General features: G+C 35.0%; 1 long non-coding RNA gene across 11 annotated transcripts in view; it reads right to left on the bottom strand.

The window, feature by feature from the left end:
• Window positions 1-17,842, bottom strand: part of LOC113248074 (uncharacterized) — a 105,796-nt gene that overhangs the window by 54,947 nt on the left and 33,007 nt on the right. The gene's annotated exons all lie outside the window — the stretch shown is intronic.

Here is a 17,842-nt window from a genome sequence, read left to right as displayed (position 1 = left end):
TATTTGTGTTTCTCTGATGCCGAGTGATGTTGAGCACTTTTTCATGTATCTATTGGTCATTTGGATTTCTTCTTTGCAGAAATGTCTGATCATGTCTTCTGCCCATTTCTTGATTGGATTATTTGTTCCTTGGGCATTGAGTTTGATTAAGTTCTTTATAGATTTTAGATACTAGCCCTTTATCTGATAAGTCATTTGCAAATAACATCTCCTGTTCTGTTCGTTGTCTTTCAGTTTTGTCAACTATTTCCTTTGCTGTGCAAAAGCTTTTTATCTTGATGAAGTCCCAATAGTTGATTTTTGCCTTTGTTTCCCATGTCTTTGGAGACATCTCTAGCAAGAAGTTGCTGTGGCTGAGGTCGGAAAGGTTGTGCCTGTGTTCTCCTCAAGGATTTTGATGGATTCTTGTCTCATATTTAGGTCTTTCATCCATTTTGAATCTATTTTTGTTTATGGTGTAAGGAAACGGTACAGGTTCATTCTTCTGCATGTGGCTGTCAAATTTTCCCAACACCATTTGTTGAAAGACTGGTTTTCTCCTATTGGATATTCTTTCCTGCTTTGTCAAAGATTAGTTGACCATAGAGTTGAGGGTCCATTTCTGAGTTCTCTATTCTGTTCCATTGATCTATGTGTCTGCTTTTGTGACTACAGCTTTGTAATACAGCTTGAAGTCCGGAATTACGATGCTCCCACTTCAGTTTTCTTTTTCAAAATTCCTTTGCTAGTTGGGGTCTTTTCTGGTTCCATAAAAATTTTCAGATTATTTGTTCCAGTTCTGTGAAAAAAGTTGATGGTATTTTGATAGGGGTTGTACTGAATGTGTAGATTGCTCTTGATAGCATAGACATTTTCACAATATTCGTTCTTCCAATCCATGAGCATGGAATATTTTTCCATTTCTTTGTGTCTTCCTCCATTTCTTTCATGAGTATTCTATAGTTTTCTGAGTACACATCCTTTGCCTCTTTGGTTAGATTTATTCCTAGGTATCTTATGGTTTGGGGTGCAATTGTAAATGGGATCAACTCCTTAATTTCTTTTTCTTCTGTCTCATTGTTTGTATACAGAAATGCAACTGATTTCCATGCATTCATTTAATATCCTGCCACTTTGCTGAATTCCTGTTAGAAGTTCTAGCAATTTTGGGGTGGAGTCTTTTGCATTTCCCATACAGAATATCAAGTCATCTGCAACGAGTAAGAGTTTGACTTCTTCTTTGCCGATTTGGATGCCTTTTTTTCTTTTTGCTGTCTGATTGTTGAGGCTAGGACTTTTAGTACTATGTTGAATAGCAGGGATGACGGTGAACATCCCTGCCGTGTTCCTGACCTTAAGGGAAAAGCTCTCAGTCTTTCCCCATTGAGAATGATATTCACTGTGGGCTTTTCATAGATGGCTTTTATGATATTGAGGTATGTTCCCTCTATCCCTATATTTTGAAGAGTTTTAATCAAGAAAGGATGCTGCATTTTGCAAATGCTTTTTCTGCATCAAGAGAATCATATGGTTCTTGTTCTTTCTTTTACTAACATGATGTATCATGTTGATTGATTTGTAGATGTTGAACCAACCTTGCAGCCCAGGAATAAATTCCACTTGGTCCTGGTGAATAATCCTTTTCAGGTACTGTTGGATCCCATTGGCTAGTGTTTTGGTGAGATTTTTGGCATCCATGCTCATCAGGGATATTGGTCTGTAATTCTCCTTTTTGGTGGGGTCTTTGTCTAGTTTGGGGATCAATGTAGTGCTGGCCTCATAGAAAGATTTTAGAAGCTTTCCTTCCATTTCTATTTCTTGAAACAGCTTCCAAAGGATAGGTATTATTTCTTCTTTAAATGTTTGGTAGAATCCCCTGGGAAGCCATCCAGCCCTAGGCTCTTGTTTGCTGAGAGATTTTTGATTACTGCTTCAATTTCCTTGCTGGTTATTGGTCTGTTCAGATTGTCTATTTCTTCCTGGTTCAGTTTTGGTAGTTTATACATCTCTAGGAATGCGTCCATTATCTCCAGATTGTCTAATTTGTTGGCATATAGTTGCTCATAATATGTTCTTATAATTGTTTGTATTTCTTCTGTGTTGGTTGTGATCTGTCCTGTTTCATTCATGATCTTATTAATTTGGGTCCTTTCACTTTTCTTTTAGATAATTCTGGCCAAGGGTTTATCGATCTTATTTCTTTCAAAGAACCAGCTCTTAGTTTTGTTGATTTGTTCTACTGTTCTTTTGGTTCCTATTTCATTGTTTTCTGCTCGAATCTTTACTATTTCTCTTCTCCTACTGGGTTTATGCTTTATTTGCTGTTCTTTCTCCAGCTCCTTTAGGTATAAGGTTAGGTTGTGTATTTGAGGACTTCCTTGTTTTGTGAGAAAGGCTTGTATTGCTTTATACTTTCCTCTTAGGACCGCCTTTGCTGCATCCCAAAGATTTTGAACAGTTGTCTTTTCATTTTCATTTGTTTCCATGAATTTTTTTAAAAGTCTTCTTTAATTGAATGTTCTGAATATATCTGTGAAGTCCTCTGTCCAGTGTGTCACTCAAAGCCCTATTTCCTTGTTGATCTTTTGCTTAGATGATCTGTCCATTGTGGTGAGGGGGGTGTTAAAGTCCCCTACTATTATTGTGTTATTGTCAATATGTTTCTTTGATTTAGTTATTAATTGGATTATATAATTGGCTGCTCTCATGTTAGGGGCATAAATATTTACAATTGTTAGATCTTCTGGTTGGATAGACCCTTTAAGTATGACATAGTGTCCTTCCTCATCTCTTATTATAGTCTTTAGTCTAAAATCTAATTTGTCTGATATAAGGATTGCCACCCCAGCTTTCTTTTGATGTCCATTAGCATGACAAATGGCTTTCCACCCTCTCACTTTAAATCTGGAGGTGTCTTTGGGTCTAAAATGAGTCTCTTGCAGACAGCATATTGATGGGTCTTATTTTTTATCCAATCTGATACCCTATGTCTTTTGATTGGGGCATTTAGCCCATTTACATTCAGAGTAACTATTGAAAGATATTAATTTAGTGTCATTGTATTACCTGTAAAGTTACTTGTTTCTGTATATTGTCTGTTCCTTTCTGGTATATGTTACTTTGAACTCTCTCTTTGCTTGGAGGATCCCTTTTAATATTTCTTGTAGGGCTGGTTTGGTGATCGTAAATTCTTTTAGTTTCTGTTTGACCTGGAAGCTTTTTATCACTCCTTTTTTGAATGACATCCTAACTGAATAAAGTATTCTTGGCTGCGTATTTTTCTCATTCAGCACCCTGAATATATCATTCCAGTCCTTTCTGGCCTGCCAGGTCTCTATGGATAGGTATGCAGGCAATCTAATATTTCAACTGTTATAGGTTATGGACCTCTTTTCCTGAGCTGCTTTCAGGATTTTCTCTTTGTTTCTGAGATTTGTAAGTTTTACTCTTAGATGTCTGGGTATGACCTGTTTTTATAGATTTTGAAGGGGGTTATCTGTGCCTCCTGGACTTTGATGCCTGTTCCCTTCCCCAGAGTAGGATGTTCACCACTATAATTTGCTCTAATATACCTTCTGCCCCTCTCTCCCTTTCCTCTTCTTCTGGGATCCCAATTATTCTAATATTGTTTCACTTTATCATATCACTTATCTCTCAAATTCTCCTCTTGTGATCCAGTAGTTTTTTTCTCTTTTTCTCAGCTCCTTTATTCTCCATCGTTTGGTCTTCTATAACATTAATTCTCTCTTCTGCTTCATTTATCCTAACAGTTAGAGCCTCCATTTATTATTGCATCTCATTAATAACCTTTTTTATTTCAACTTGGTTAGACCTCAGTTCTTTTATTTCTCCAGAAAGGGATTCTCTAGTGTCTTCTATGCTTTTTTCAAGCCCCACTAGTGTCTTTATAATCGTTATTCTGAACTCTATTCTGACATTTTACTTATGTCCATACTGATTAGGTCCCTGGCAGTCAGTACTGCCTCTTGTTCTCTTTTTTGAAGTGAGTTTTTCCATCTTGTCATTCTTGCAGAAAGTGGTTGCTTTTCTATTCATAGTGTTGTAGCTATCTTATCTTAGATCTCCAGTTGAGTTCTCAGGTGTTCAGAATGATTTGATAGCTATCTAGCTCAATTTCTGGGACCAGACGAAATTAAGGTCTCCTACTCCTCCACCCTCTTGGAATCCTCTCCTTTCTGAGGTTTTATTTGTTGCATACTTTGACATAAAAATAAATTTTTATATTCAAACCACTAATGTTGATACTTTTTACATATTAATTACTGCTAAGGTTGTGCTTTTTCCTAAGATTTGGGTTGATGTACTTTACTATTAGCTCTACAAGAAGTAGTATAATTTTAGAGGACAATGGTTCATCTTTGGATAAACTATAAGTCTTAATAAGCAGACATCTCAAATAGAGCTTGGAAATAATTAGTATAATTTTTTTCATTTAATTTCTCAGGGACAATACTGTAAATATAAAACCTAAAGATCAGTATAGACAGTTAATTTCTATGTTAGTCATTCTTTTTCAAATGTGATTTATCGGGCATAGTTATGAAAAGTTGAAGATCTAAGAGGTATCAGGGTTTCTGAATGTTCACAGTTGTGTTACCTGGGGATGGGAGTGTTGGAAATTAAAATTCTAGCTCTAATTTTAGAATAAAATTCCCTCAGCACTTGACTGAAGTACCAAAAAATGTTCCCAAAAAAGTGATAGTTGTAAGTTATTTCAAATGTCTTAGACTAGGTTAAGGTTCTCAGTGGCATGAGAATTCAGTACAAGTACAAAAGTATTTACTGTGGAGTATAATTCTCACAGCTGTATTTTCAGTTGTCCTGCCCAAAGGTTAAAGCATATGTATTTCAATAACTGTATAAATTATTTTTAAAAATGTAAGAGATAAGTCCACGTGATAGTCTTAATTAAAATGAATGTCCAGAAAATTGTAGTTTGCATTTGATATCTGTTTGGAGTTTTAGAGCCACTGTATTAAAAAATACTAGATGCTACAAAGAAAAGGTTTTACTTTTTTTTAATTTAAACTCAAGTTAGTTAAGATATAGTGTATTATTAGTTTCAGGGGTAGAATTTAGTGATTCCTCAGTTGCATACAACACTCAGTGCTCACTACATCAAGTGCCCTCCTTAATGCCCTTCACCCAATTATTCCACCCCCCTACACACCTCCCCTCCAGCAATCCTCAGTTTGTTTCCTAGAATTAAGAGACTCTCATGGTTTGCCTCTCTGTCTGTATTTATGTTATTTTCTATTATTTTCTTTTTCCTTCCCTTCCCCTATGTTCATCTGTTTCGTTTCTTAAATTCTACATGTGAGTAAAATCATACGTTGTCTTTCTCTGACTGACTTATTTCACTTAGCATAATACATTAGAAATTTAGTTTTCTAAATATAGAAAAAATTCAGTTTATCTTTTACATCTTAAACCATCTTTGAGAATTCTCAGAGAACCCTGGAAAATCACACTTTTTTTTTGTCTTTTACCTTATAGAAACAGAGATGATTGAAATAATTATAATACTAGCACATTGAACAAAAATCTCCAGAATTTCCTGGAGACTTATCGATGCCTTTGCTGTAAATAATATGTTTTTAATCTCAGGGCAAATACAGATCAAAACTCTGAATTGGAATTCTTATAGTTTCCAATGAAGAATTTTACTTTTATCCATTCTGACATTATTAGTTACAAAAATAAATTACCCTCAACCACTAATATCTATCATTTACATAGTTTTTGTTCTAATGTGATGCTTTTCAGAAGGCAATGCTATAGGCTATAAGGCAGTTTGTGTCCTAAACCAAAAAGGACAGTCCCAAAACCTCAAGGACAAGCATTTTACCATTCACTCGAAATTTTTGACACTTCAAAAAATTCTTAGGTACAATATTCTGAGATGATAGGATTGAATCAGGATTTCTAGGATTCTTTATAATTCAAAAGCAAACAGCTTTTTGAAAGCAGATCGCTAACTCAAGATGCTGACAAACATCGGAATGAATAAACTGATGAAGGAAAATTGAGTAGTTATCTGTTCAGAATATCGATAATATTGTAATAATCTATTTTTCTGATATTAAAAAAATTTCCCTTTCTTAAGCTATCAACATCCCACAACAATTTAGCAAATAGTACTTTTGTTAAATGAAAATATTTTGAAATATCTAATGATTCTTATTGAGCATCCTCTGACTCTCAAATTCAGAAACTGAGTCATCTTACTCTTAATGGCATTATTGTTGCCTTCATGTGTCCAATAAGACTCTATTCTCCTTATTATTAGGATAAAACTGGACTAGTCATTTGAGCAACCAAGGCCTTACCTAGACTGTCATATTTGAGAATGATTCTCATTGACAAGTCATTTCTATAAAACTAAGGTTCACTTATAGATCCAAAATCTACAAAGACCACCTGGTAATACTGGCCTGGTACCTGACTTACATGTTCAAGCTTTATAGGTAGGTAGTGAGGAAGTTACTTAGTGTAAGGCCAAGAACCTTAGCAAATTTGGAGGACTTCAAGAAAAGAGGAACTCATCCAAATTTATAGAAGCATCAGTGAAATCTGGTAGAGTTAGTTTCTTAGGCTTGGTTTCCTATTCTCCGGATAGCAAATAATAGAGGCTTATACAAGGACATTCCAAGATTCCAAATGAAAATTTTCAGACAGAATTTTGTAACCTTTGTGGATGTTCAACACTGAATGGCACAAATTTGCAAAAGCAAATTCAAGGTGACCTAGATGTTTAATTAAAACACCTTTGTTTCACCTATATAAGCTGTACCAGCACTACCAAGAATAATTTCTTTGAGATTATTATAACCATAAAGGAGAAGGACTGTCATGAAAAATTATGAAATACATTGAAGTGGACAAAAAAATATCACTGGGTGTCTTGTCCAATACACCCTTTCGGATTATCCAGTTCTATAGGGGTCTGCATCTCTCATTGTCTTCCAGCTATTTTAAATTTGTAAATTTTAGAAAACTTTAACACAAATGATTCTTTCCCATTGAAATACAAATGAATTTTTTCTGGTGGAATATAATTGATTATTGTCCTTTAGACACTGATCAGTTTTGCATGTATTTGTAAATTCCTTTCAGCAATATAATAATAATATAATTCCGATTACATATTTATGTGTTGCTTTGAACTGGTTGTTCATCTTACTGGTTTCCTTGTTAATTAAAAACTTAAATGATATCTTTGATGTGTTCGTTTATATTTGTTAAGATCATGCCTTTACATTTTCTTTAAAAAAAATAAAATGTTATACCATTAGGAAGGCTAACCCAGGCTACAGAGCCTGGGAAGATTCTAATCCTGCCAACTGGATTGCCAAGGTATGGGGAAGCAGAAACTACATTATCATATTTGGGAATTTTATAACATTTTATAGGTCTCTTATTTTACTTTCAGGCAATGACTTTCAAACATGTTTTTAGGAACACACTATGTATGAAAGTTATGCTAAAACAAATTATCCTGGATCAAAATCTTACTAGAAAAAAAAATCATGCTCTTGAATTTTCTATCTTTAACAACTATCTTTAACAACTAAAAATACAAAATTAAATAAAAATGCAATGTTTTGGGGTTTCTGGGTGGCTCAGTCAGTTAAGCATCTGCCCACATGGGGCTCCCTGCTCTGTGGGGAGCCTGCTTCTCCCTCTCCCTCTGCCACTCGCCTGCTTGTGCTTGCTCTCTCTCAAATAAATAAATAAAATCTTTTAAAAAATGCAATGTCTTTCAGAATCACAATATTCTATTGGTTAATTTCTGCCATTTGTATGCTGCATTAGAACAAAAAAAATCTAAGAAATAATTTAAAATAGAATGTCAAGAAATAAAACAATTGTTATTCTTTTTATCTTACAAAGAACTAAAAGATATATTAATGAAATCCATCTGGATTAGGCCTAACAAATTTAGTGGCAGCTTTGATGAGGTATGAGGAAAGGACTTCCTAATAGCTAGACAGTTGGAGCCATAAGAATCAGCTTTACCTTCCAATTCTCTTTCTGCAGAAAAGATGAAAATGACAATACCTCTGGGAAAAGTCATAAATTAAGCTACACTGTTACTTAAACGTCCATGTGAATGAAAGTTTTCAGAAAGAATTTTTAAAACAGAGAACAGTGAATGCCTAGTATAAGGAAAAGAATCATGACAGAAAAAGAGTCAAAAAAGATAAAATTCTGCTACTTTACAGTTACCCTCCTGATAACAACCACTTTTTTCTTGGACAGAAATTAAAGTATGTGTTTCCAAGAGAAGTGCTGGGTACACAAAGGTAAGAAGCCATGTGATAGTAAAAAGGGAGAGTGGCCTGAGATAAGTTATTCAAACTTAAAGCCCCACAGCTACCCAAAAGGGATCTTGGGGTAATCCAATGAGATAATGTATTCCAAAGACTTGGCATATAATAAATGCTTGCTGTTGTCCTAATTTTATGAATGGTGTTAATAGAGAAAGTCAGAAAAGGAAAAAAATAAATACATGAAGAAAGGAATAATGCAAATTAGATACTCTAAACAAAAGTCTGGTCTGTGGATTTCTGAAATTTATTTGTAAAACTGGAAAAATATATAGGAAGAGTATTTGATTAACTATAAATACTAGATACACATAAATCTTCAAAGATGTATAATAATTACTCTGTCTTCTTTAATTTCTTTAAAAAGATTTAGGTAGTGACATAGAAATTTTTTAAGTAAATAAAAAGCTGAACAATGTTACTGGAAATCTAAAACATGCTACTATTCTTCCTATTGTATTAACGTTCTCAGTTGAAGTTCAAAAACAATAGCATGCTTTTATTCCAGACTACAAATTACAGTAAATTTTTTTTAAAGATTTTATTTATTTATTTGACAGAGAGAGAGACAGCCAGAGAGAAAGGGAACACAAGCAGGGGGAGTGGGAGAGAAAGAAGCAGGTTCCCAGCAGAAGAGCCCAACGTGGTGCTGGACGTGGGGCTCGACGTGGGGCTCGATCCCAGAACTCTGGGATCACACCCTGAGCTGAAGGCAGACGCTTAACGACTGAGCTACCCAAGCGCTCCAAGTAAATTCTTAAAACAACATAAGGCCATTATAGAAGTGTTGACACATGAATAAGTATCAGGACGGCTCACTGTAGCTATATTTAGCCTGTGCTTATGTCCACGGAACTCTTCATATTCTTTTCTTATCTCCAAATTGAATGGATATGACCCCTATTTTTTTTTTTTTTTGGTAGTTGGGTCAACTATCTCCATGCCTATAAAATACATATATACATACTCAAATATATCTTACTTTTATATTTCCAAACAATTTGTTACATGGGAAATAAACTGTTTTAATGAAGTTCATTTGAATAAAAGTTTAGAGGAGAAAAATACAAACAGATAATTTTATTTGGTGCCATTTTGCAAATGTTATTTGTCAAGAGCCAAACAGTTAAAATATACAGTGGTATAAAGACAGTTTCTTCAATAATGGTGTTGGGAAAATTGGCAGCTACATGCAAAAGAATTAAACTGAACCACTTTCTTACAACACACATAAAAATAAACTCAAAATGGATTAGTGACCTAAATTCAAGACCTAAAACCATAAAAATCCTGAAAGAAAACATAGGCACTAATCTCTTAGACACTGGCCTTAGCAACAATTTTCTATATGTGTCTCCTCAGACAAGGGGAAACAAAGCAAAAACAAGTTATTGGAAGTACATCAAACTAAAAAGCATTTGCACAGTGAAAAAAATCATCAACCAAACAAAAAGGCAACATATTGAATGGGAAGAGGATATTTGCAAATGACATAAATATCCAAAATATATAAAAAATTCATACTACTCAATGCCAAACAAATAATATGATTAAAAAATGGGCAAGGACCTGAATAGACATTTTTCCAGATATACAGGTGGCCAACAGACACACAAAAAGATTCCCAGCATCAATAATCATCAGGAATGTAAATCAAAACCACAGTGAGATATCACCTTACATGAGTCAGAATGGCTAGTATCAAAAAGACAAGAAATAACAAATGTTGGCAAAGATGTGGGGAAAAGGGAACCCTTGGGCACTGTTCGTGGAGATGCAAATTGGCCTATGGAAAACACCATGGAAAACAATATGGAGGTTTCAAAAAATTAAAAATAGAAATACCATATAATCCAGTAATTCCGCTGCTGGGTATTTATCCAAAGAAAATAAAAACACTAATTCAAAAAGATATATGCACCCATGTGTTTATATCAGTATTATTTACAATAGCCAATATATGTAAGCAACCCACACGTCCAATGATAGATACATGACTAAATAAGATGAGGTAGATATACACAATGGAATATTACTTAGCCATGAAAATAATGAAATCTTGCCATTCACAACAACAAGGATGTCGGTCCTCTCATGTTATTTAGCATAATCAAATATAGCAAACAAATAGAAAGTATAAGGAAGGATCTACTCAGTATGAATGTCAGACAATCTAGGGTATTTCCAAATGGCAAAGTCTTTCAAGGTTATCTTTGGCTTCACGTTTCCTTAATTTTCAATCTTCTGTTGCCACATGGCACCCACTCCCAGAAACCAGAGCCTTCAAAGGTACTTAGGACATCCTAATGCAGAGATATCCAGGCAGGATCCCATGTTCCAGATCACTCTCCATCCCTCAGAAACACTTCACTGAATTCTGATAAATTAGTTCCTATTACTAAGTAATACTTATTAATGGCCAAAGTGTTAATCCTCCAAGGATTATTTGCATGTAACAGAGAACCTCACAATCTACAAAATATAATCAAGCTACACCAGTCAGCATCTTTATATATTTAGCTAAAGTTTGGTAATAATGTCTGGCTACATTTATTTCCACTAAAGGGAAATGGAAAAATTATCTAAAGAATTTAGACAGCCTCAAAGAAAATTTTCTGGAGAACTACAGCTCTTCTCAATTCAGATAAGTGTTAGAAAAGAAGGAATGGTTCATATTCTGGCTTGAGAAATTTCACATCTATCTTTTCACATTATGTTTAATCCTTACCAATGTTATACATGTTATTCTTCACCATTTAAATATGTGTACTTTAGGCAGTAATACTCTTTCTGTTTAATAAGACTGGGAATATGGCACAATATGGCAGAAACTGCTAAATGTCACCTCTCCCCATTATCTTTTATCCTTTCTTCCTCCAGTTATAGACTCTGTGGTTAGGCACAGGGCTGCATGAAATGACTGTGCTTCCAAGTTCCACTCACACTGAGGTAGATTCCAACTAATAGAGTGTAAGGAAAGTGATGGGTACAGCTTCTAATATCCAGAAAATGTCCTTAAAAGGAGAAGTGTCTTCTTTTCCTCCTCCCTATCTTCTGAAAAGGTGTAATCCGCAGATTCTAAAATATGTGTGAGAAATGTCAAAAGCAGTTGAGATTGAGCAGAAGATGCAAAATAAGAGCTCTGGGAATTATTAAGGAAGCCAGTGGTGGCAGATCACAGCGTGCATCATATGCTTCCTAGGTTCATTCTGATTTGCGGGAACTAGGTTTCTTGTCTGCGGTGGCTTAAGAAGGAACCAGGAAGTACAGGAAAGATGAAAGACAGCAATATAAATGTACAAGTGTGCCAGGGTATGGAGGAAATATTGAACCTATGCACCCTAGAAGAGAAATTTCAGCTAACCAGTGCAGCAAATAATTGCAGACGCATTGACAAAAGGACAGGTGGCAACCACTGACTATACAGTTGACCACAGGTTTTAACTGCATGGGTCCTCTTATGTGTGATTTTTTTTTTTCAATAAATACAGCACAGTGTTGTAAATGTACTTTCTAGTCCTTATGATTTTCTCAATTATGTTCTTTTCTCTAGCTTACTTCATTGCAATAATATAGTATGTACTACATATAACATACAAAATTTGTGTTAATTGACTGTTTACGTTATCAGTAAGCCTTCCAGTCAACAGTAGGCTCTTAGTAGTTAAGTTGTGAGGGTGTCAAATTTATATGTGGATTTTCAACTCTGTGGGGGGTCAGTGGGCCTAAACCTGCCATTGTTCAAGGTTCAACTGTATTTAACTACAGAACAAAAACTAAAACAAATGAGGGAAAAGGGGTGACAAAACAGAATGAAAATGTTATATATCCTGACAAAGTAGAAGTTATACAATTTACAAAAATGAGGAAAGGGTAAAGAAGATGGAAGGCAGAGTGAGGACTGAGAATTGAAGCACACATTGGCTAGTACTCAAGAGCATATAATTTAATGATGAAATATCAAGTAGTACAGAAGTATAAGCACATTAAAATTTTTTAAAAACACTACAAAAAAGAATATTATTGTCTAAAACTTAAGGGAGAGGCAGAGAAGAGGATGCATGCTGTTTTCCATTGTTCACAATTAGGAACTAATAGATGCTATCTAAAGAAACAGGGCAGGGAGGACTTCTGAAAGATGACAACGACAAAATAACATGACTGCACTAAGACCAAACATATGTTATATCAATAAAGATCAAAGGATTTCAAATTAAAAAAAAAGATGCTCATAGTAACTCACAATACAAAATTTAATTCCATGTTGCATTTATGAGGCATATCCAGCGGAAAGTAATTCGGAAAGGTAGAAAATGAAAGCTGAGTAAAGATATATCTGGACTTATGATCTTGATATTAGACAAGGTTGATTTCAGGCCTAAAAGATTAAATTAGACAAGGAAAAATACTTCTAGTGCTAAAAGATCTAACACGTGATGAAGATGTAATAGTTATTAATATCTTTGCAGAAAATAACACCAGCAATGATCATGATATACAAATTGCAAGAGATAAAGGGAAAGACAGAAACAATAGTAGCAGAAGACTTTAATTTGTTTCTTACAGTCCAAGACAAATAAAATAGACAAGAAGAAAAAAAAAAAGAATGAAGAACCAAGTAAGATTTAAGATAGATCTGATTTGATACAGTAAACTCTCTGTCCTAAAAATAGGGTAATCCTTCTATATAAATGCCCAAGAAATAGTAAAAAGTAATGAATAATATTAGACCACTAAAAACAAAAAGAAGAAATACTACAGATATCAGCCTGATAACTTGCAGGGGGAAAAAATGGAGGTAAATAACAAAAGCAGCAAACAAATTTCTAACTAGAAATTCCTTGGGTCAAGAGGAAATAAGTAGCAAAATTATAACTTTTCTAGAAAACAAATATTATGACCTATGGAATATGGCTAAAGCAGTGTTCATAGTAAAGTTCAGTAGTTCTAAATACATGAATAAGAAAATCTGAAAACAATAGGATACCTTGATTAAAAAGGTAGAAAAAGAACAATAAAATAAGTCAAAGTTAAATAGATAAAAGGAATTAAGATAAAGGCAAAAATAAATGAGTTGGAAAAACAGGAAAAAAAGAATAGAACCAATAAATAAATCTAAAAGCTGGTTCTCCATAAAATCATTATAATAAATTTGGGAGAAAGCACATTGTGGTAAACTAAAGGTGGCCACAAATTCTTTGTCACTCTTCTCTCTGAGATGTTTTTATTTCCCCTTCCCTTTCTAATTTTTATTTTATCTCTTTCCCCTCACTCTGAATCTGAGCTGGCCCTATGACTTGTTTTAACAAGCAGAATGTGGCAGATGCTGCTTTCTAATTTTCAAAGTTAGGCTGTAAGAGATCTCTAACTTCCCCCTTCATTTACTGGAATGTTCCCTTTTGATCTCTGTGTAAGAAGTCTGATGACCCTGTTGGAAGAGAGACTTAAATCCACATTCCAGATGCTGCCAAACACCCAGCTGAATACTGTCCCGTTAAATAACCCCTACTAAAACCATTTGGAGAAGAAAAACCTAGCATCACTCTGCTTGAATTCCTAATCCATACAACTGTGAGCAAATCACAGTATGGTGGTTGTTGTAAGCCACTGAGTTTTGAGATGTTACACAGAAAGAGATAACCTTAGAAGTAGGGTGTTGGTGTAAGTAGAAACCTAGAATATGTAAATTGGACTGGATTTTGAATCAACAATAGGGGGACATCTAAGGGGGGAGCAAGGACATGGTTGATAGAGGCTGTAAGTACAGTGAAGAAATTGGTATTGGGGTGACCCAGACGATACCACCGGGTGTGGAACTGCCTAGGTAAAACCAGTGCAAGTTCCTGTTCCATGGAATTATAGGCAAATATAATGGTTGCTTTTTAAGTTACTGGTTTCTTTTTAAAGGTTTTTTAAAATTTATTTGACAGAGAGAGAGACAGCCAGCGAGAGAGGGAACACAAGCAGGGGGAGTGGGAGAGGAAGAAGCAGGCTCCCAGTGGAGCAGGGAGCCTAATGCAGAGCTCAATCCCAGGACCCTGGGATCACGCCCTGAGCCGAAGGCAGACGCTTAACGACTGAGCCACCCAGGTGCCCCTAAATTACTGGCTTTAAGAATAGTTTGTTATATAAAATAGATAGCCAAACTACAAATACATAAGTGAAAACATAATAAAGGAACTTAACCACAAAAATGGAGAATATTTTTTTAAATCATAGAAGAGTCTATTTAGATAAGTTATGTACAAATAGATTTGAAAATCCAAATGAACTGAATAACTGTATAAGAAAATATAATTCACAGGGGCGCCTGGGTGGCACAGCAGTTAAGCGTCTGCCTTCGGCTCAGGACGTGATCCCGGCGTTATGGGATCGAGCCCCACATCAGGCTCCTCTGCTGTGAGCCTGCTTCTTCCTCTCCCACTCCCCCTGCTTGTGTTCCCTCTCTCACTGGCTGTCTCTATCTCTGTCAAATAAATAAATAAAATCTTAAAAAAAAAAAAAAAGAAAATATAATTCACAAAAAAGACCCCAGACAAAATAGAAAATCTAAACAGACTGATCTCCAGGTAAAATACAAATAGACCATTCTTTATAAAACAAATTTATCAAGGAGCTATCCCTAAAAAACTAGCCCTAGACAGTTCCATAGAGAATTCTCTCTCTTCCTTTTTTTAAGATTTTATTTATTTGACAGAGAGAGAGAGAGAGAGAGCACAAGCAGGGAAAGTAGCAGGCAGAGGGAGAGGAAGAAGCAGGCTCCCTGCCAAGCAGGGAGCCTGATGTGGGACTGGATCCCAGGACCCAGGGATCATGACCTGAACAGAAGACAGACACTTAACTGACTGAGCCACTCGGGTGCCTTGTCCATAGAGAATTCTACCAAACTTTAAGATTAGATAATTCTGATACTAAACTGTTCTAACAAAGCAGTTAAAGAAAAAGAAGGAAAATATTCAAATTCCTTCAATGAAATAAGGATATTATTGATCTCAAAATCCTACAAAGATTGTACAAATAAGAAAACTATAGGCCAGTCTCAGTTATGCATATCAAAACAAAAATCCTAAATAAAATATAAACAACAAGAATCAGCAGACCATTGAAACAATAAGTGGGTTGTACTCCAGGAATACAAGAATGGTTCAACATCAGGAAATCTAATAACAATTTATCAGGTAGGTGAAGTTAATGACAAAAAACATAATCATGTCCATAAATTCTGAAAAGGGATTTGATAAAATTCACCAACGTTTTTTATTTAAAACAGCATTTGATGAGTGTGAGAGGTTTCACTTCTGGGTATGACTTGCTAAGATTCTACAGGATGACCACCACTCCCAGTGCCCTACCGAACACTTATCATAAAGATTTGGACAAAATATGAAAAGCAATCATCTGAAGGTCCTGGAGAATGAATAGATAAAGACGGACTCTGGCAGCACATTCATGCTAGTTTGAAAGAAAACAGACAAGGAGTTTATGTAAGTTCCTGTATTTGCAGTCTGGAGATAGGTGCAGGCTAAGCAGTGAGTATAGGAGCAGAGTAGGGTCCTTGCATGGAAAAACTCCTTCTGGCCTGAGAAACTAAGAAAAAAAGCCAGGAAGCCATGAACACTGAAAGAATGAGAGAATCCCAAGAGAATAAGAGCCAAAGAGGGAATCCCCAAACTGTCAGAGTTTGACCCCTGAACCCTGCATGTTCAGAACAGATTCAAAACAACCTAGCTAAAAACAAGGTATCAGAATAGACACGGGAAGCTACCACACAAGAGACAGTTTACAGTTAACAAAGCAAACCATGCTCATCAGGGAAAAATAATAGAATCTAGAAGCTCCACAATCTAACATTCATAATGCCAAGAAATAATCCAAGATTATCTAGCATATAAAGAACCAAAAAATTTTTTTTTGAAAAGAAAAGATGAACTGAGTTCACACTTAAGATGAATCATATTTTGGAACCAACAGACTAGAATTTTTTAAGGTGCTAATATAACTATCTTCAACAAAGTAAAGCAAACCATGTTTCAAATTTCTCAGTAGAGAGATGGAAAATCTCAGAAGAGATATAGAAACAAACAAACAAAGGGGCACCTGCGTGGCTCAGCTGTTAAGCCTCTGCCTTTGGCTCAGGTCATGATCCCAGGGTCCTGGGATCAAGCCCCCCACTGGGCTCGCCGCTTGGTGGGAAGCCCGCTTCTCCCTCTCACACTCCCCTTGCTTGTGTTCCCTCTCACTGTCTCTGTCAAATAAATAAATAAACAAACAAACAAACAAACAAAATCTTAAAAAAACAAACAAACAAATGGAAATCCAAGAACTGGAAAAAAAAAACCTCAACAAAATAAAATAGATGAGTATTACTAAATATGATAAAATATATCTATCCCAGTCAAAAGTTAGCATCAGCTTTACTGGTAGAAATACTAAAGGCATTCCCATTAGAGTCAAAACAAAAACAGGACACCCACTGCTATCACTATTATGTAACATTATACCAAAAGGCCTAACAGTGCAATTATGAAGGGTATAAAAATAAAAAGTACAATGAGAAAGAGGTAAATAAAACTATTACTATTTATAGGTGCTATGATTGTATACTTTGAAAATCCAAGAAAATCAAATGAAAAACTCCTACAAATAGCAACATAATAAAATAATGGAGGGAAATATATAGAAATCATCGGCTTTATTACATATAAACAATAATTAAAAGAAAAAAGATGCCAGTCATAATAGAAACAAAAAGATAAACTAAGAACAAATTTAAGAAATATGTAAAACCTGTATTAGGAAAACTTTCAATATTCTAGGTCATATGGATTCACCATTATAAACACATAAATTCTAATTTATGAATGTAAATGTTATCCTAATATCTAAAAACAGAAACCATAGAGGTCCCTGAAGAAACCATAGGTAAATTCTTCCTTGATGATTTTCTAGGACTCATATAGCTACTCAGAGCTATGATTTATCATAAAAAGATATAAAACTAAATATGCAAAGGGATAGAGGCACATGGGGTGAAATCCAGAAGAAATCAGACAAAAGCTTTCAAGAATCTTCTCCTGGGGGAAACATACAGGACATGCTTAACTCCTCCAGCAATGAATTATGACAATACATGTGACGTGTTATCTCCCAACGGAAACTCATCAGAAACTCAGCAACCAAGATTTTTATTGGGATTTGGTCATGTAGGTACATCCAGGATTCCAGACTCGAAAAGGAAAGCAGGTATTCAGCATAGACCACACTGCTTATAGGAACAGTTTAGGCAAAGTTTTACAGAAGTATAAGGAATATATAGAAATATGAGGAACTGTTAACCAGCCAAGTTCCCAAACACTACCAAGAGTCAACTTTGCAAATAGGTCTTCCTAAGGACAGTAGTCTCAGGACTGCTATATTAACTCTTTTCTGCATATCTTGAATATTAGAAGCCTAATTATCAGTCAACATCCAAGGACCATAAAAGATTGATAAAATTAACTATGTAAAAAATT

Source organism: Ursus arctos, unplaced genomic scaffold, assembly GCF_023065955.2.
Source record: "Ursus arctos isolate Adak ecotype North America unplaced genomic scaffold, UrsArc2.0 scaffold_28, whole genome shotgun sequence".
NCBI classification, from domain to species: domain Eukaryota; kingdom Metazoa; phylum Chordata; class Mammalia; order Carnivora; family Ursidae; genus Ursus; species Ursus arctos.
The sequence above is the reverse complement of the archived record's forward strand: the minus strand, read 5'-3'. Positions and strand labels throughout refer to the sequence as shown.